Below are 16,087 nucleotides of genomic sequence, written 5' to 3' on the forward strand. Positions count from 1 at the left end.
GTCGCCTTAGTGTACTGATCATTACCTGAAAGTATCATCCAGTTTGGGTGAAAAAATATTTGCTGACATTTCTGGAGATTCGTAATTTTTGGAATTTTGGCAACCCCTTTCCATGAAAGTGCTTCTCGCCAGTCACTGCTTAGGGCTACATTAAGAGGAAACAAAACATAGAGATAGAACGTGAAACTACTTTACTGTGTCAAGTTTCAAGAAGCTAGTACAAACCGTGTTCGATTTAGATTTCCAAATACATCCATCAATATAGGAGAAAACAGAGTGAAACCTCAAAATTCAAACTGTTACTGGAAATTAACGCTTCAACATAGAAGAACGAAATTTGGGGAACCAAGTCGCCTTAGTGTACTGATCATTACCTGAAAGTATCATCCAGTTTGGGTGAAAAAATATTTGCTGAGATTTCTGGAGATTCGTAATTTTTGGAAGCTTGGCAACCCCTTTCCATGAAAGTGCTTCTCGCCAGTCACTGCTTAGGGCTACGTCAAGAGGAAACAAAACATAGAGATAGAACGTGAAACTCCTTTACTGTGTCAAGTTTCAAGAAGCTAGCACAAACCGTGTTGGATTTAGAGTTCAAAATACATCTATCAATATAGGAGAAAACAGAATGAAACCTCAAAATTCAAACTGTTACTGGAAATGAACGCTTCAACATAGAAGAACGAAATTTGGGGAACCAAGTCGCCTTAGTGTACTGATGATTACCTGAAAGTATCATCCAGTTTGGGTGAAATAATATTTGCTGAGATTTCTGGAGATTCGTAACTTTTGGAAGCTTCGCAACCCCTTTCCATGAAAGTGCTTCTCGCCAGTCACTGCTTAGGGCTACGTCAAGAGGAAACAAAACATAGAGATAGAACGTGAAACTACTTTACTGTGTCAAGTTTCAAGAAGCTAGCACAAACCGTGTTGGATTTAGAGTTGCAAATACATCTATCAATATAGGAGAAAACAGATTGAAACCTAAAAATTCAAACTGTTACTGCAAATGAACGCTTCAACATAGAAGCACGAATTTTGGGGAACCAAGTCACCTTCGTGTACTGATCATTACCTGTAAGTATCATCCAGTTTGGGTGAAAAAATATTTGCTGAGATTTCTGGAGATTCGTAACTTTTGGAAGCTTCGCAACCCCTTTCCATGAAAGTGTTTCTCGCCAGTCAGTGCTTAGGGCTACATCAAGAGGAAACAAAACATAGAGATAGAACGTGAAACTACTTCACTGTGTCAAGTTTCAAGAAGCTAGCACAAACCGTGTTGGATTTAGAGTTCCAAATACATCTATCAATATAGGAGAAAACAGAGTGAAACCTGAAAATTCAAACTGTTACTGGAAATGAACGCTTCATCATAGAAGAACGAAATTTGGGGAACCAAGTCGCCTTAGTGTACTGATCATTACCTGAAAGTATCATCCAGTTTGGGTGAAAAAATATTTGCTGACATTTCTGGAGATTCGTAATTTTTGGAATTTTGGCAACCCCTTTCCATGAAAGTGCTTCTCGCCAGTCACTGCTTAGGGCTACATTAAGAGGAAACAAAACATAGAGATAGAACGTGAAACTACTTTACTGTGTCAAGTTTCAAGAAGCTAGTACAAACCGTGTTCGATTTAGATTTCCAAATACATCCATCAATATAGGAGAAAACAGAGTGAAACCTCAAAATTCAAACTGTTACTGGAAATTAACGCTTCAACATAGAAGAACGAAATTTGGGGAACCAAGTCGCCTTAGTGTACTGATCATTACCTGAAAGTATCATCCAGTTTGGGTGAAAAAATATTTGCTGAGATTTCTGGAGATTCGTAATTTTTGGAAGCTTGGCAACCCCTTTCCATGAAAGTGCTTCTCGCCAGTCACTGCTTAGGGCTACGTCAAGAGGAAACAAAACATAGAGATAGAACGTGAAACTCCTTTACTGTGTCAAGTTTCAAGAAGCTAGCACAAACCGTGTTGGATTTAGAGTTCAAAATACATCTATCAATATAGGAGAAAACAGAATGAAACCTCAAAATTCAAACTGTTACTGGAAATGAACGCTTCAACATAGAAGAACGAAATTTGGGGAACCAAGTCGCCTTAGTGTACTGATGATTACCTGAAAGTATCATCCAGTTTGGGTGAAATAATATTTGCTGAGATTTCTGGAGATTCGTAACTTTTGGAAGCTTCGCAACCCCTTTCCATGAAAGTGCTTCTCGCCAGTCACTGCTTAGGGCTACGTCAAGAGGAAACAAAACATAGAGATAGAACGTGAAACTACTTTACTGTGTCAAGTTTCAAGAAGCTAGCACAAACCGTGTTGGATTTAGAGTTGCAAATACATCTATCAATATAGGAGAAAACAGAGTGAAACCTAAAAATTCAAACTGTTACTGGAAATGAACGCTTCAACATAGAAGAACGAAATTTGGGGAACCAAGTCGCCTTAGTGTACTGATCATTACCTGAAAGTATCATCCATTTTGGGTGAAAAAATATTGGCTGAGATTTCTGGAGATTCGTAATTTTTGGAAGATTCGCAACCCCTTTCCATGAAAGGGTTTCTCGCCAGTCAGTGCTTAGGGCTACATCAAGAGAAAACAAAACATAGAGATAGAACGTGAAACTACTTCACTGTGTCAAGTTTCAAGAAGCTAGCACAAACCGTGTTGGATTTAGAGTTCCAAATACATCTATAAATATAGGAGAAAACAGAGTGAAACCTGAAAATTCAAACTGTTACTGGAAATGAACGCTTCATCATAGAAGAACGAAATTTGGGGAACCAAGTCGCCTTAGTGTACTGATCATTACCTGAAAGTATCATCCAGTTTGGGTGAAAAAATATTTGCTGACATTTCTGGAGATTCGTAATTTTTGGAATTTTGGCAACCCCTTTCCATGAAAGTGCTTCTCGCCAGTCACTGCTTAGGGCTACATTAAGAGGAAACAAAACATAGAGATAGAACGTGAAACTACTTTACTGTGTCAAGTTTCAAGAAGCTAGTACAAACCGTGTTCGATTTAGATTTCCAAATACATCCATCAATATAGGAGAAAACAGAGTGAAACCTCAAAATTCAAACTGTTACTGGAAATGAACGCTTCAACATAGAAGAACGAAATTTGGGGAACCAAGTCGCCTTAGTGTACTGATCATTACCTGAAAGTATCATCCAGTTTGGATGAAAAAATATTTGCTGACATTTCTGGAGATTCGTAATTTTTGGAAGCTAGGCAAACCCTTTTTATGAAAGTGTTTCTCGCCAGTCAGTGCTTAGGGCTACATCAAGAGGAAACAAAACATAGAGATAGAACGTGAAACTACTTTACTGTGTCAAGTTTCAAGAAGCTAGCACAAACCGTGTTGGATTTAGAGTTCCAAATACATCTATCAATATAGGAGAAAACAGAGTGAAACCTAAAAATTCAAACTGTTACTGGAAATGAACGCTTCAACATAGAAGAACGAAATTTGGGGAACCAAGTCGCCTTACTGTACTGATGATTACCTGAAAGTATCATCTAGTTTGGGTGAAAAAATATTTGCTGAGATTTCTGGAGATACGTAATTTTTGGAAGCTTGGCAACCCCTTTCCATGAAAGTGCTTCTCGCCAGTCAATGCTTAGGGCTGCATCAAGAGGAAACAAAACATAGAGATAGAACGTGAAACTACTTTACTGTGTCAAGTTTCAAGAAGCTAGCACAAACCGTGTTGGATTTAGCGTTGCAAATACATCTATCAATATAGGAGAAAACAGAGTGAAACCTCAAAATCAAACTGTTACTGGAAATGAACGCTTCAACATAGAAGAACGAAATTTGGGGAACCAAGTCGCCTTAGTGTACTGATCATTACCTGAAAGTATCATCCAGTTTGGGTGAAAAAATATTTGCTGACATTTCTGGAGTTTCGTAATTTTTGGAAGCTTGGCAACCCCTTTCCATGAAAGTGCTTCTCGCCAGTCACTGCTTAGGGCTACATCAAGAGGAAACAAAACATAGAGATAGAACGTGAAACTACTTTACTGTGTCAAGTTTCAAGAAGCTAGCACAAACCGTGTTCGATTTAGAGTTCCAAATACATCTATCAATATAGGAGAAAACAGAGTGAAACCTAAAAATTCAAACTGTTACTGGAAATGAACGCTTCAACATAGAAGAACGAAATTTGGGGAACCAAGTCGCCTTAGTGTACTGATCATTACCTGAAAGTATCATCCAGTTTGGGTGAAAAAATATTTGCTGAGATTTCTGGAGATTCGTAATTTTTGGAAGCTTGGCAACCCCTTTCCATGAAAGTGCTTCTCGCCAGTCACTGCTTAGGGCTACGTCAAGAGGAAACAAAACATAGAGATAGAACGTGAAACTCCTTTACTGTGTCAAGTTTCAAGAAGCTAGCACAAACCGTGTTGGATTTAGAGTTCAAAATACATCTATCAATATAGGAGAAAACAGAGTGAAACCTCAAAATTCAAACTGTTACTGGAAATGAAGGCTTCAACATAGAAGAACGAAATTTGGGGAACCAAGTCGCCTTCGTGTACTGATCATTACCTGAAAGTATCATCCAGTTTGGGTGAAAAAATATTTGCTGAGATTTCTGAAGATTCGTAATTTTTGGAAGCTTCGCAACCCCTTTCCATGAAAGGGTTTCTCGCCAGTCAGTGCTTAGGGCTACATCAAGAGGAAACAAAACATAGACATACAACGTGAAACTACTTTACTGTGTCAAGTTTCATGAAGCTAGCACAAACCGTGTTGGATTTAGAGTTCCAAATACATCTATCAATATAGGAGAAAACAGATTGAAACCTAAAAATTCAAACTGTTACTGCAAATGAACGCTTCAACATAGAAGCACGAAATTTGGGGAACCAAGTCACCTTCGTGTACTGATCATTACCTGAAAGTATCATCCAGTTTGGGTGAAAAAATATTTGCTGAGATTTCTGGAGATTCGTAACTTTTGGATGCTTCGCAACCCCTTTCCATGAAAGTGTTTCTCGCCAGTCAGTGCTTAGGGCTACATCAAGAGGAAACAAAACATAGAGATAGAACGTGAAACTACTTTACTGTGTCAAGTTTCAAGAAGCTAGCACAAACCGTGTTGGATTTAGAGTTGCAAATACATCTATCAATATAGGAGAAAACAGAGTGAAACCTCAAAATCAAACTGTTAATGGAAATGAACGCTTCAACATAGAAGAACGAAATTTGGGGAACCAAGTCGCCTTAGTGTACTGATCATTACCTGAAAGTATCATCCAGTTTGGGTGAAAAAATATTTGCTGACATTTCTGGAGTTTCGTAATTTTTGGAAGCTTGGCAACCCCTTTCCATGAAAGTGCTTCTCGCCAGTCACTGCTTAGGGCTACATCAAGAGGAAACAAAACATAGAGATAGAACGTGAAACTACTTTACTGTGTCAAGTTTCAAGAAGCTAGCACAAACCGTGTTCGATTTAGAGTTGCAAATACATCTATCAATATAGGAGAAAACAGAGTGAAACCTAAAAATTCAAACTGTTACTGGAAATGAACGCTTCAACATAGAAGAACGAAATTTGGGGAACCAAGTCGCCTTAGTGTACTGATCATTACCTGAAAGTATCATCCAGTTTGGGTGAAAAAATATTTCCTGAGATTTCTGGAGATACGTAATTTTTGGAAGCTTGGCAACCCCTTTCCATGAAAGTGCTTCTCGCCAGTCACTGCTTAGGGCTACATCAAGAGGAAACAAAACATAGAGATAGAACGTGAAACTACTTTACTGTGTCAAGTTTCAAGAAGCTAGCACAAACCGTGTTGGATTTAGAGTTCCAAATACATCTATCAATATAGGAGAAAACAGAGTGAAACCTAAAAATTCAAACTGTTACTGGAAATGAACGCTTCAACATAGAAGAACGAAATTTGGGGAACCAAGTCGCCTTAGTGTACTGATCATTACCTGAAAGTATCATCCAGTTTGGGTGAAAAAATATTTGCTGAGATTTCAGGAGATTCGTAATTTTTGGAAGCTTGGCAACCCCTTTCCATGAAAGTGCTTCTCGCCAGTCACTGCTTAGGGCTACGTCAAGAGGAAACAAAACATAGAGATAGAACGTGAAACTACTTTACTGTGTCAAGTTTCAAGAAGCTAGCACAAACCGTGTTCGATTTAGAGTTGCAAATACATCTATCAATATAGGAGAAAACTGAGTGAAACCTAAAAATTCAAACTGTTACTGGAAATGAACGCTTCAACATAGAAGAACGAAATTTGGGGAACCAAGTCGCCTTAGTGTACTGATCATTACCTGAAAGTATAATTCCAGTTTGGGTGAAAAAATATTGGCTGAGATTTCTGGAGATTCGTAATTTTTGGAAGCTTCGCAACCCCTTTCCATGAAAGTGTTTCTCGCCAGTCAGTGCTTAGGGCTACATCAAGAGGAAACAAAACATAGAGATAGAACGTGAAACTACTTTCCTGTGTCAAGTTTCAAGAAGCTAGCACAAACCCTGTTGGATTTAGAGTTCCAAATACATCTATCAATATAGGAGAAAACAGAGTGAAACCTCAAAATTCAAACTGTTACTGGAAATGAACGCTTCAACATAGAAGAACGAAATTTGGGGAACCAAGTCGCCTTAGTGTACTGATCATTACCTGAAAGTATCATCCAGTTTGGGTGAAAAAATATTTGCTGAGATTTCTGGAGATTCGTAATTTTTGGAAGATTCGCAACCCCTTTCCATGAAAGTGCTAATCGCCAGTCACTGCTTAGGGCTACGTCAAGAGGAAACAAAACATAGAGATAGAACGTGAAACTACTTTACTGTGTCAAGTTTCAAGTAGCTAGCACAAACCGTGTTGGATTTAGAGTTGCAAATACATCTATCAATATAGGAGAAAACTGAGTGAAACCTAAAAATTCAAACTCTTACTGGAAATGAACGCTTCAACATAGAAGAACGAAATTTGGGGAACCAAGTCGCCTTAGTGTACTGATCATTACCTGAAAGTATAATTCCAGTTTGGGTGAAAAAATATTGGCTGACATTTCTGGAGATTCGTAATTTTTGGAAGCTTCGCAACCCCTTTCCATGAAAGGGTTTCTCGCCAGTCAGTGCTTAGGGCTACATCAAGAGGAAACAAAACATAGAGATAGAACGTGAAACTACTTTACTGTGTCAAGTTTCAAGAAGCTAGCACAAACCGTGTTGGATTTAGAGTTCCAAATACATCTATCAATATAGGAGAAAACAGAGTGAAACCTCAAAATTCAAAGTGTTACTGGAAATGAACGCTTCAACATAGAAGAACGAAATTTGGGGAACCAAGTCGCCTTAGTGTACTGATCATTACCTGAAAGTATCATCCAGTTTGGGTGAAAAAATATTTGCTGAGATTTCTGGAGATTCGTAATTTTTGGAAGCTTGGCAACCCCTTTCCATGAAAGTGTTTCTCGCCAGTCAGTGCTTAGGGCTACATCAAGAGGAAACAAAACATAGACATAGAACGTGAAACTACTTTACTGTGTCAAGTTTCATGAAGCTAGCACAAACCGTGTTGCATTTAGAGTTCCAAATACATCTATCAATATAGGAGAAAACAGAGTGAAACCTAAAAATTCAAACTGTTACTGCAAATGAACGCTTCAACATAGAAGCACGAAATTTGGGGTACCAAGTCACCTTCGTGTACTGATCATTACCTGAAAGTATCATCCAGTTTGGGTGAAAAAATATTTGCTGAGATTTCTGGAGATTCGTAACTTTTGGAAGCTTCGCAACCCCTTTCCATGAAAGTGTTTCTCGCCAGTCAGTGCTTAGGGCTACATCAAGAGGAAACAAAACATAGAGATAGAACGTGAAACTACTTCACTGTGTCAAGTTTCAAGAAGCTAGCACAAACCGTGTTGGATTTAGAGTTCCAAATACATCTATAAATATAGGAGAAAACAGAGTGAAACCTGAAAATTCAAACTGTTACTGGAAATGAACGCTTCATCATAGAAGAACGAAATTTGGGGAACCAAGTCGCCTTAGAGTACTGATCATTACCTGAAAGTATCATCCAGTTTGGGTGAAAAAATATTTGCTGAGATTTCTGGAGATACGTAATTTTTGGAAGCTTGGCAACCCCTTTCCATGAAAGTGCTTCTCGCCAGTCACTGCTTAGGGCTGCATCAAGAGGAAACAAAACATAGAGATAGAACGTGAAACTACTTTACTGTGTCAAGTTTCAAGAAGCTAGCACAAACCGTGTTGGATTTAGCGTTGCAAATACATCTATCAATATAGGAGAAAACAGAGTGAAACCTAAAAATTCAAACTGTTACTGGAAATGAACGCTTCAACATAGAAGAACGAAATTTGGGGAACCAAGTCGCCTTAGTGTACTGATCATTACCTGAAAGTATCATCCAGTTTGGGTGAAAAAATATTTGCTGAGATTTCAGGAGATTCGTAATTTTTGGAAGCTTCGCAACCCCTTTCCATGAAAGTGCTTCTCGCCAGTCCCTGCTTAGGGCTACGTCAAGAGGAAACAAAACATAGAGATAGAACGTGAAACTACTTTACTGTGTCAAGTTTCAAGAAGCTAGCACAAACCGTGTTGGATTTAGAGTTGCAAATACATCTATCAATATAGGAGAAAACAGAGTGAAACCTCAAAATTCAAAGTGTTACTGGAAATGAACGCTTCAACATAGAAGAACGAAATTTGGGGAACCAAGTCGCCTTAGTGTACTGATCATTACCTGAAAGTATCATCCAGTTTGGGTGAAAAAATATTTGCTGAGATTTCTGGAGATTCGTAATTTTTGGAAGCTTGGCAACCCCTTTCCATGAAAGTGTTTCTCGCCAGTCAGTGCTTAGGGCTACATCAAGAGGAAACAAAACATAGACATAGAACGTGAAACTACTTTACTGTGTCAAGTTTCATGAAGCTAGCACAAACCGTGTTGGATTTAGAGTTCCAAATACATCTATCAATATAGGAGAAAACAGATTGAAACCTAAAAATTCAAACTGTTACTGCAAATGAACGCTTCAACATAGAAGCACGAAATTTGGGGTACCAAGTCACCTTCGTGTACTGATCATTACCTGAAAGTATCATCCAGTTTGGGTGAAAAAATATTTGCTGAGATTTCTGGAGATTCGTAACTTTTGGAAGCTTCGCAACCCCTTTCCATGAAAGTGTTTCTCGCCAGTCAGTGCTTAGGGCTAAATCAAGAGGAAACAAAACATAGAGATAGAACGTGAAACTACTTCACTGTGTCAAGTTTCAAGAAGCTAGCACAAACCGTGTTGGATTTAGAGTTCCAAATACATCTATAAATATAGGAGAAAACAGAGTGAAACCTGAAAATTCAAACTGTTACTGGAAATGAACGCTTCATCATAGAAGAACGAAATTTGGGGAACCAAGTCGCCTTAGTGTACTGATCATTACCTGAAAGTATCATCCAGTTTGGGTGAAAAAATATTTGCTGACATTTCTGGAGATTCGTAATTTTTGGAAGTTTGGCAACCCCTTTCCATGAAAGTGCTTCTCGCCAGTCACTGCTTAGGGCTACATTAAGAGGAAACAAAACATAGAGATAGAACGTGAAACTACTTTACTGTGTCAAGTTTCAAGAAGCTAGTACAAACCGTGTTCGATTTAGATTTCCAAATACATCCATCAATATAGGAGAAAACAGAGTGAAACCTCAAAATTCAAACTGTTACTGGAAATGAACGCTTCAACATAGAAGAACGAAATTTGGGGAACCAAGTCGCCTTAGTGTACTGATCATTACCTGAAAGTATCATCCAGTTTGGGTGAAAAAATATTTGCTGAGATTTCTGGAGATACGTAATTTTTGGAAGCTTGGCAACCCCTTTCCATGAAAGTGCTTCTCGCCAGTCACTGCTTAGGGCTGCATCAAGAGGAAACAAAACATAGAGATAGAACGTGAAACTACTTTACTGTGTCAAGTTTCAAGAAGCTAGCACAAACCGTGTTGGATTTAGCGTTGCAAATACATCTATCAATATAGGAGAAAACAGAGTGAAACCTAAAAATTCAAACTGTTACTGGAAATGAACGCTTCAACATAGAAGAACGAAATTTGGGTAACCAAGTCGCCTTAGTGTACTGATCATTACCTGAAAGTATCATCCAGTTTGGGTGAAAAAATATTTGCTGAGATTTCAGGAGATTCGTAATTTTTGGAAGCTTCGCAACCCCTTTCCATGAAAGTGCTTCTCGCCAGTCACTGCTTAGGGCTACGTCAAGAGGAAACAAAACATAGAGATAGAACGTGAAACTACTTTACTGTGTCAAGTTTCAAGAAGCTAGCACAAACCGTGTTGGATTTAGAGTTGCAAATACATCTATCAATATAGGAGAAAACAGAGTGAAACCTAAAAATTCAAACTGTTACTGGAAATGAACGCTTCAACATAGAAGAACGAAATTTGGGGAACCAAGTCGCCTTAGTGTACTGATCATTACCTGAAAGTATAATTCCAGTTTGGGTGAAAAAATATTGGCTGAGATTTCTGGAGATTCGTAATTTTTGGAAGCTTCGCAACCCCTTTCCATGAAAGTGTTTCTCGACAGTCAGTGCTTAGGGCTACATCAAGAGGAAACAAAACATAGAGATAGAACGTGAAACTACTTTACTGTGTCAAGTTTCAAGTAGCTAGCACAAACCGTGTTGGATTTAGAGTTCAAAATACATCTATCAATATAGGAGAAAACAGAGTGAAACCTCAAAATTCAAACTGTTACTGGAAATGAACGCTTCAACATAGAAGAACGAAATTTGGGGAACCAAGTCGCCTTAGTGTACTGATCATTACCTGAAAGTATCATCCAGTTTGGGTGAAATAATATTTGCTGAGATTTCTGGAGATTCGTAACTTTTGGAAGCTTCGCAACCCCTTTCCATGAAAGTGTTTCTCGCCAGTCAGTGCTTAGGGCTACATCAAGAGGAAACAAAACATAAAGATAGAACGTGAAACTACTTCACTTTGTCAAATTTCAAGAAGCTAGCACAAACCGTGTTGGATTTAGAGTTCCAAATACATCTATCAATATAGGAGAAAACAGAGTGAAACCTGAAAATTCAAACTGTTACTGGAAATGAACGCTTCAACATAGAAGAACGAAATTTGGGGAACTAAGTCGCCTTAGTGTACTGATCATTACCAGAAAGTATCATCCAGTTTGGATGAAAAAATATTTGCTGACATTTCTGGAGATTCGTAATTTTTGGAAGCTTGGCAACCCCTTTCCATGAAAGTGCTTCTCGCCAGTCACTGCTTAGGGCTAAATCAAGAGGAAACAAAACATAGAGATAGAACGTGAAACTACTTTACTGTGTCAAGTTTCAAGAAGCTAGCACAAACCGTGTTGGATTTAGAGTTCCAAATACATCTATCAATATAGGAGAAAACAGAGTGAAACCTCAAAATTCAAACTGTTACTGGAAATGAACGCTTCAACATAGAAGAACGAAATTTGGGGAACCAAGTCGCCTTAGTGTACTGATCATTACCTGAAAGTATCATCCAGTTTGGGTGAAAAAATATTGGCTGAGATTTCTGGAGATTCGTAATTTTTGGAAGATTCGCAACCCCTTTCCATGAAAGTGCTAATCGCCAGTCACTGCTTAGGGCTACGTCAAGAGGAAACAAAACATAGAGATAGAACGTGAAACTACTTTACTGTGTCAAGTTTCAAGTAGCTAGCACAAACCGTGTTGGATTTAGAGTTGCAAATACATCTATCAATATAGGAGAAAACTGAGTGAAACCTAAAAATTCAAACTCTTACTGGAAATGAACGCTTCAACATAGAAGAACGAAATTTGGGGAACCAAGTCGCCTTAGTGTACTGATCATTACCTGAAAGTATAATTCCAGTTTGGGTGAAAAAATATTGGCTGACATTTCTGGAGATTCGTAATTTTTGGAAGCTTCGCAACCCCTTTCCATGAAAGGGTTTCTCGCCAGTCAGTGCTTAGGGCTACATCAAGAGGAAACAAAACATAGACATAGAACGTGAAACTACTTTACTGTGTCAAGTTTCAAGAAGCTAGCACAAACCGTGTTGGATTTAGAGTTCCAAATACATCTATCAATATAGGAGAAAACAGATTGAAACCTAAAAATTCAAACTGTTACTGCAAATGAACGCTTCAACATAGAAGCACGAAATTTGGGGAACCAAGTCACCTTCGTGTACTGATCATTACAAGAAAGTATCATCCAGTTTGGGTGAAAAAATATTTGCTGAGATTTCTGGAGATTCGTAACTTTTGGAAGCTTCGCAACCCCTTTCCATGAAAGTGTTTCTCGCCAGTCAGTGCTTAGGGCTACATCAAGAGGAAACAAAACATAGAGATAGAACGTGAAACTACTTTACTGTGTCAAGTTTCAAGAAGCTAGCACAAACCGTGTTGGATTTAGAGTTGCAAATACATCTATCAATATAGGAGAAAACAGAGTGAAACCTCAAAATGAAACTGTTAATGGAAATGAACGCTTCAACATAGAAGAACGAAATTTGGGGAACCAAGTCGCCTTAGTGTACTGATCATTACCTGAAAGTATCATCCAGTTTGGGTGAAAAAATATTTGCTGACATTTCTGGAGTTTCGTAATTTTTGGAAGCTTGGCAACCCCTTTCCATGAAAGTGCTTCTCGCCAGTCACTGCTTAGGGCTACATCAAGAGGAAACAAAACATAGAGATAGAACTTGAAACTATTTTACTGTGTCAAGTTTCAAGAAGCTAGCACAAACCGTGTTCGATTTAGAGTTCCAAATACATCTATCAATATAGGAGAAAACAGAGTGAAACCTAAAAATTCAAACTGTTACTGGAAATGAACGCTTCAACATAGAAGAACGAAATTTGGGGAACCAAGTCGCCTTAGTGTACTGATCATTACCTGAAAGTATCATCCAGTTTGGGTGAAATAATATTTGCTGAGATTTCTGGAGATTCGTAACTTTTGGAAGCTTCGCAACCCCTTTCCATGAAAGTGTTTCTCGCCAGTCAGTGCTTAGGGCTACATCAAGAGGAAACAAAACATAAAGATAGAACGTGAAACTACTTCACTTTGTCAAATTTCAAGAAGCTAGCACAAACCGTGTTGGATTTAGAGTTCCAAATACATCTATCAATATAGGAGAAAACAGAGTGAAACCTGAAAATTCAAACTGTTACTGGAAATGAACGCTTCAACATAGAAGAACGAATATGGGGAACTAAGTCGCCTTAGTGTACTGATCATTACCTGAAAGTATCATCCAGTTTGGATGAAAAAATATTTGCTGACATTTCTGGAGATTCGTAATTTTTGGAAGCTTGGCAACCCCTTTCCATGAAAGTGCTTCTCGCCAGTCACTGCTTAGGGCTACATCAAGAGGAAACAAAACATAGAGATAGAACGTGAAACTACTTTACTGTGTCAAGTTTCAAGAAGCTAGCACAAACCGTGTTGGATTTAGAGTTCCAAATACATCTATCAATATAGGAGAAAACAGAGTGAAACCTCAAAATTCAAACTGTTACTGGAAATGAACGCTTCAACATAGAAGAACGAAATTTGGGGAACCAAGTCGCCTTAGTGTACTGATCATTACCTGAAAGTATCATCCAGTTTGGGTGAAAAAATATTTGCTGAGATTTCTGGAGATTCGTAATTTTTGGAAGCTTCGCAACCCCTTTCCATGAAAGTGCTTCTCGCCAGTCACTGCTTAGGGCTACGTCAAGAGGAAACAAAACATAGAGATAGAACGTGAAACTACTTTACTGTGTCAAGTTTCAAGAAGCTAGCACAAACCGTGTTGGATTTAGAGTTGCAAATACATCTATCAATATAGGAGAAAACTGAGTGAAACCTAAAAATTCAAACTGTTACTGGAAATGAACGCTTCAACATAGAAGAACGAAATTTGGGGAACCAAGTCGCCTTAGTGTACTGATCATTACCTGAAAGTATAATTCCGGTTTGGGTGAAAAAATATTGGCTGACATTTCTGGAGATTCGTAATTTTTGGAAGCTTCGCAACCCCTTTCCATGAAAGGGTTTCTCGCCAGTCAGTGCTTAGGGCTACATCAAGAGGAAACAAAACATAGAGATAGAACGTGAAACTACTTTACTGTGTCAAGTTTCAAGAAGCTAGCACAAACCGTGTTGGATTTAGAGTTCCAAATACATCTATCAATATAGGAGAAAACAGAGTGATACCTAAAAATTCAAACTTTTATTGGAAATGAACGCTTCAACATAGAAGAACGAAATTTGGGGAACCAAGTCGCCTTCGTGTACTGATCATTACCTGAAAGTATCATCCAGTTTGGGTGAAAAAATATTAGCTGAGATTTCTGAAGATTCGTAATTTATGGAAGCTTCGCAACCCCTTTCCATGAAAGGGTTTCTCGCCAGTCAGTGCTTAGGGCTACATCAAGAGGAAACAAAACATAGACATAGAACGTGAAACTACTTTACTGTGTCAAGTTTCATGAAGCTAGCACAAACCGTGTTGGATTTAGAATTCCAAATACATCTATCAATATAGGAGAAAACAGATTGAAACCTAAAAATTCAAACTGTTACTGCAAATGAACGCTTCAACATAGAAGCACGAAATTTGGGGAACCAAGTCACCTTCGTGTACTGATCATTACCTGAAAGTATCATCCAGTTTGGGTGAAAAAATATTTGCTGAGATTTCTGGAGATTCGTAACTTTTGGAAGCTTCGCAACCCCTTTCCATGAAAGTGTTTCTCGCCAGTCAGTGCTTAGGGCTACATCAAGAGGAAACAAAACATAGAGATAGAACGTGAAACTACTTCACTGTGTCAAGTTTCAAGAAGCTAGCACAAACCGTGTTGGATTTAGAGTTCCAAATACATCTATCAATATAGGAGAAAACAGAGTGATACCTAAAAATTCAAACTGTTACTGGAAATGAACGCTTCAACATAGAAGAACGAAATTTGGGGAACCAAGTCGCCTTAGTGTACTGATCATTACCTGAAAGTATCATCCAGTTTGGGTGAAAAAATATTGGCTGAGATTTCTGGAGATTCGTAATTTTTGGAAGATTCGCAACCCCTTTCCATGAAAGGGTTTCTCGCCAGTCAGTGCTTAGGGCTACATCAAGAGAAAACAAAACATAGAGATAGAACGTGAAACTACTTCACTGTGTCAAGTTTCAAGAAGCTAGCACAAACCGTGTTGGATTTAGAGTTCCAAATACATCTATCAATATAGGAGAAAACAGAGTGAAACCTAAAAATTCAAACTGTTACTGGAAATGAACGCTTCAACATAGAAGAACGAAATTTGGGGAACCAAGTCGCCTTAGTGTACTGATCATTACCTGAAAGTATCATCCAGTTTGGGTGAAAAAATATTTGCTGACATTTCTGGAGATTCGTAATTTTTGGAAGTTTGGCAACCCCTTTCCATGAAAGTGCTTCTCGCCAGTCACTGCTTAGGGCTACATCAAGAGGAAACAAAACATAGAGATAGAACGTGAAACTACTTTACTGTGTCAAGTTTCAAGAAGCTAGCACAAACCGTGTTGGATTTAGAGTTCCAAATACATCTATCAATATAGGAGAAAACAGAGTGAAACCTAAAAATTCAAACTGTTACTGGAAATGAACGCTTCAACATAGAAGAACGAAATTTGGGGAACCAAGTCGCCTTAGTGTACTGATCATTACCTGAAAGTATCATCCAGTTTGGATGAAAAAATATTTGCTGACATTTCTGGAGATTCGTAATTTTTGGAAGCTAGGCAAACCCTTTTTATGAAAGTGTTTCTCGCCAGTCAGTGCTTAGGGCTACATCAAGAGGAAACAAAACATAGAGATAGAACGTGAAACTACTTTACTGTGTCAAGTTTCAAGAAGCTAGCACAAACCGTGTTGGATTTAGAGTTCCAAATACATCTATCAATATAGGAGAAAACAGAGTGAAACCTAAAAATTCAAACTGTTACTGGAAATGAACGCTTCAACATAGAAGAACGAAATTTGGGGAACCAAGTCGCCTTAGTGTACTAATCATTACCTGAAAG

This window comes from Spermophilus citellus, assembly GCF_964194105.1.
Source record: "Spermophilus citellus genome assembly, chromosome: 6".
Taxonomy (NCBI): domain Eukaryota; kingdom Metazoa; phylum Chordata; class Mammalia; order Rodentia; family Sciuridae; genus Spermophilus; species Spermophilus citellus.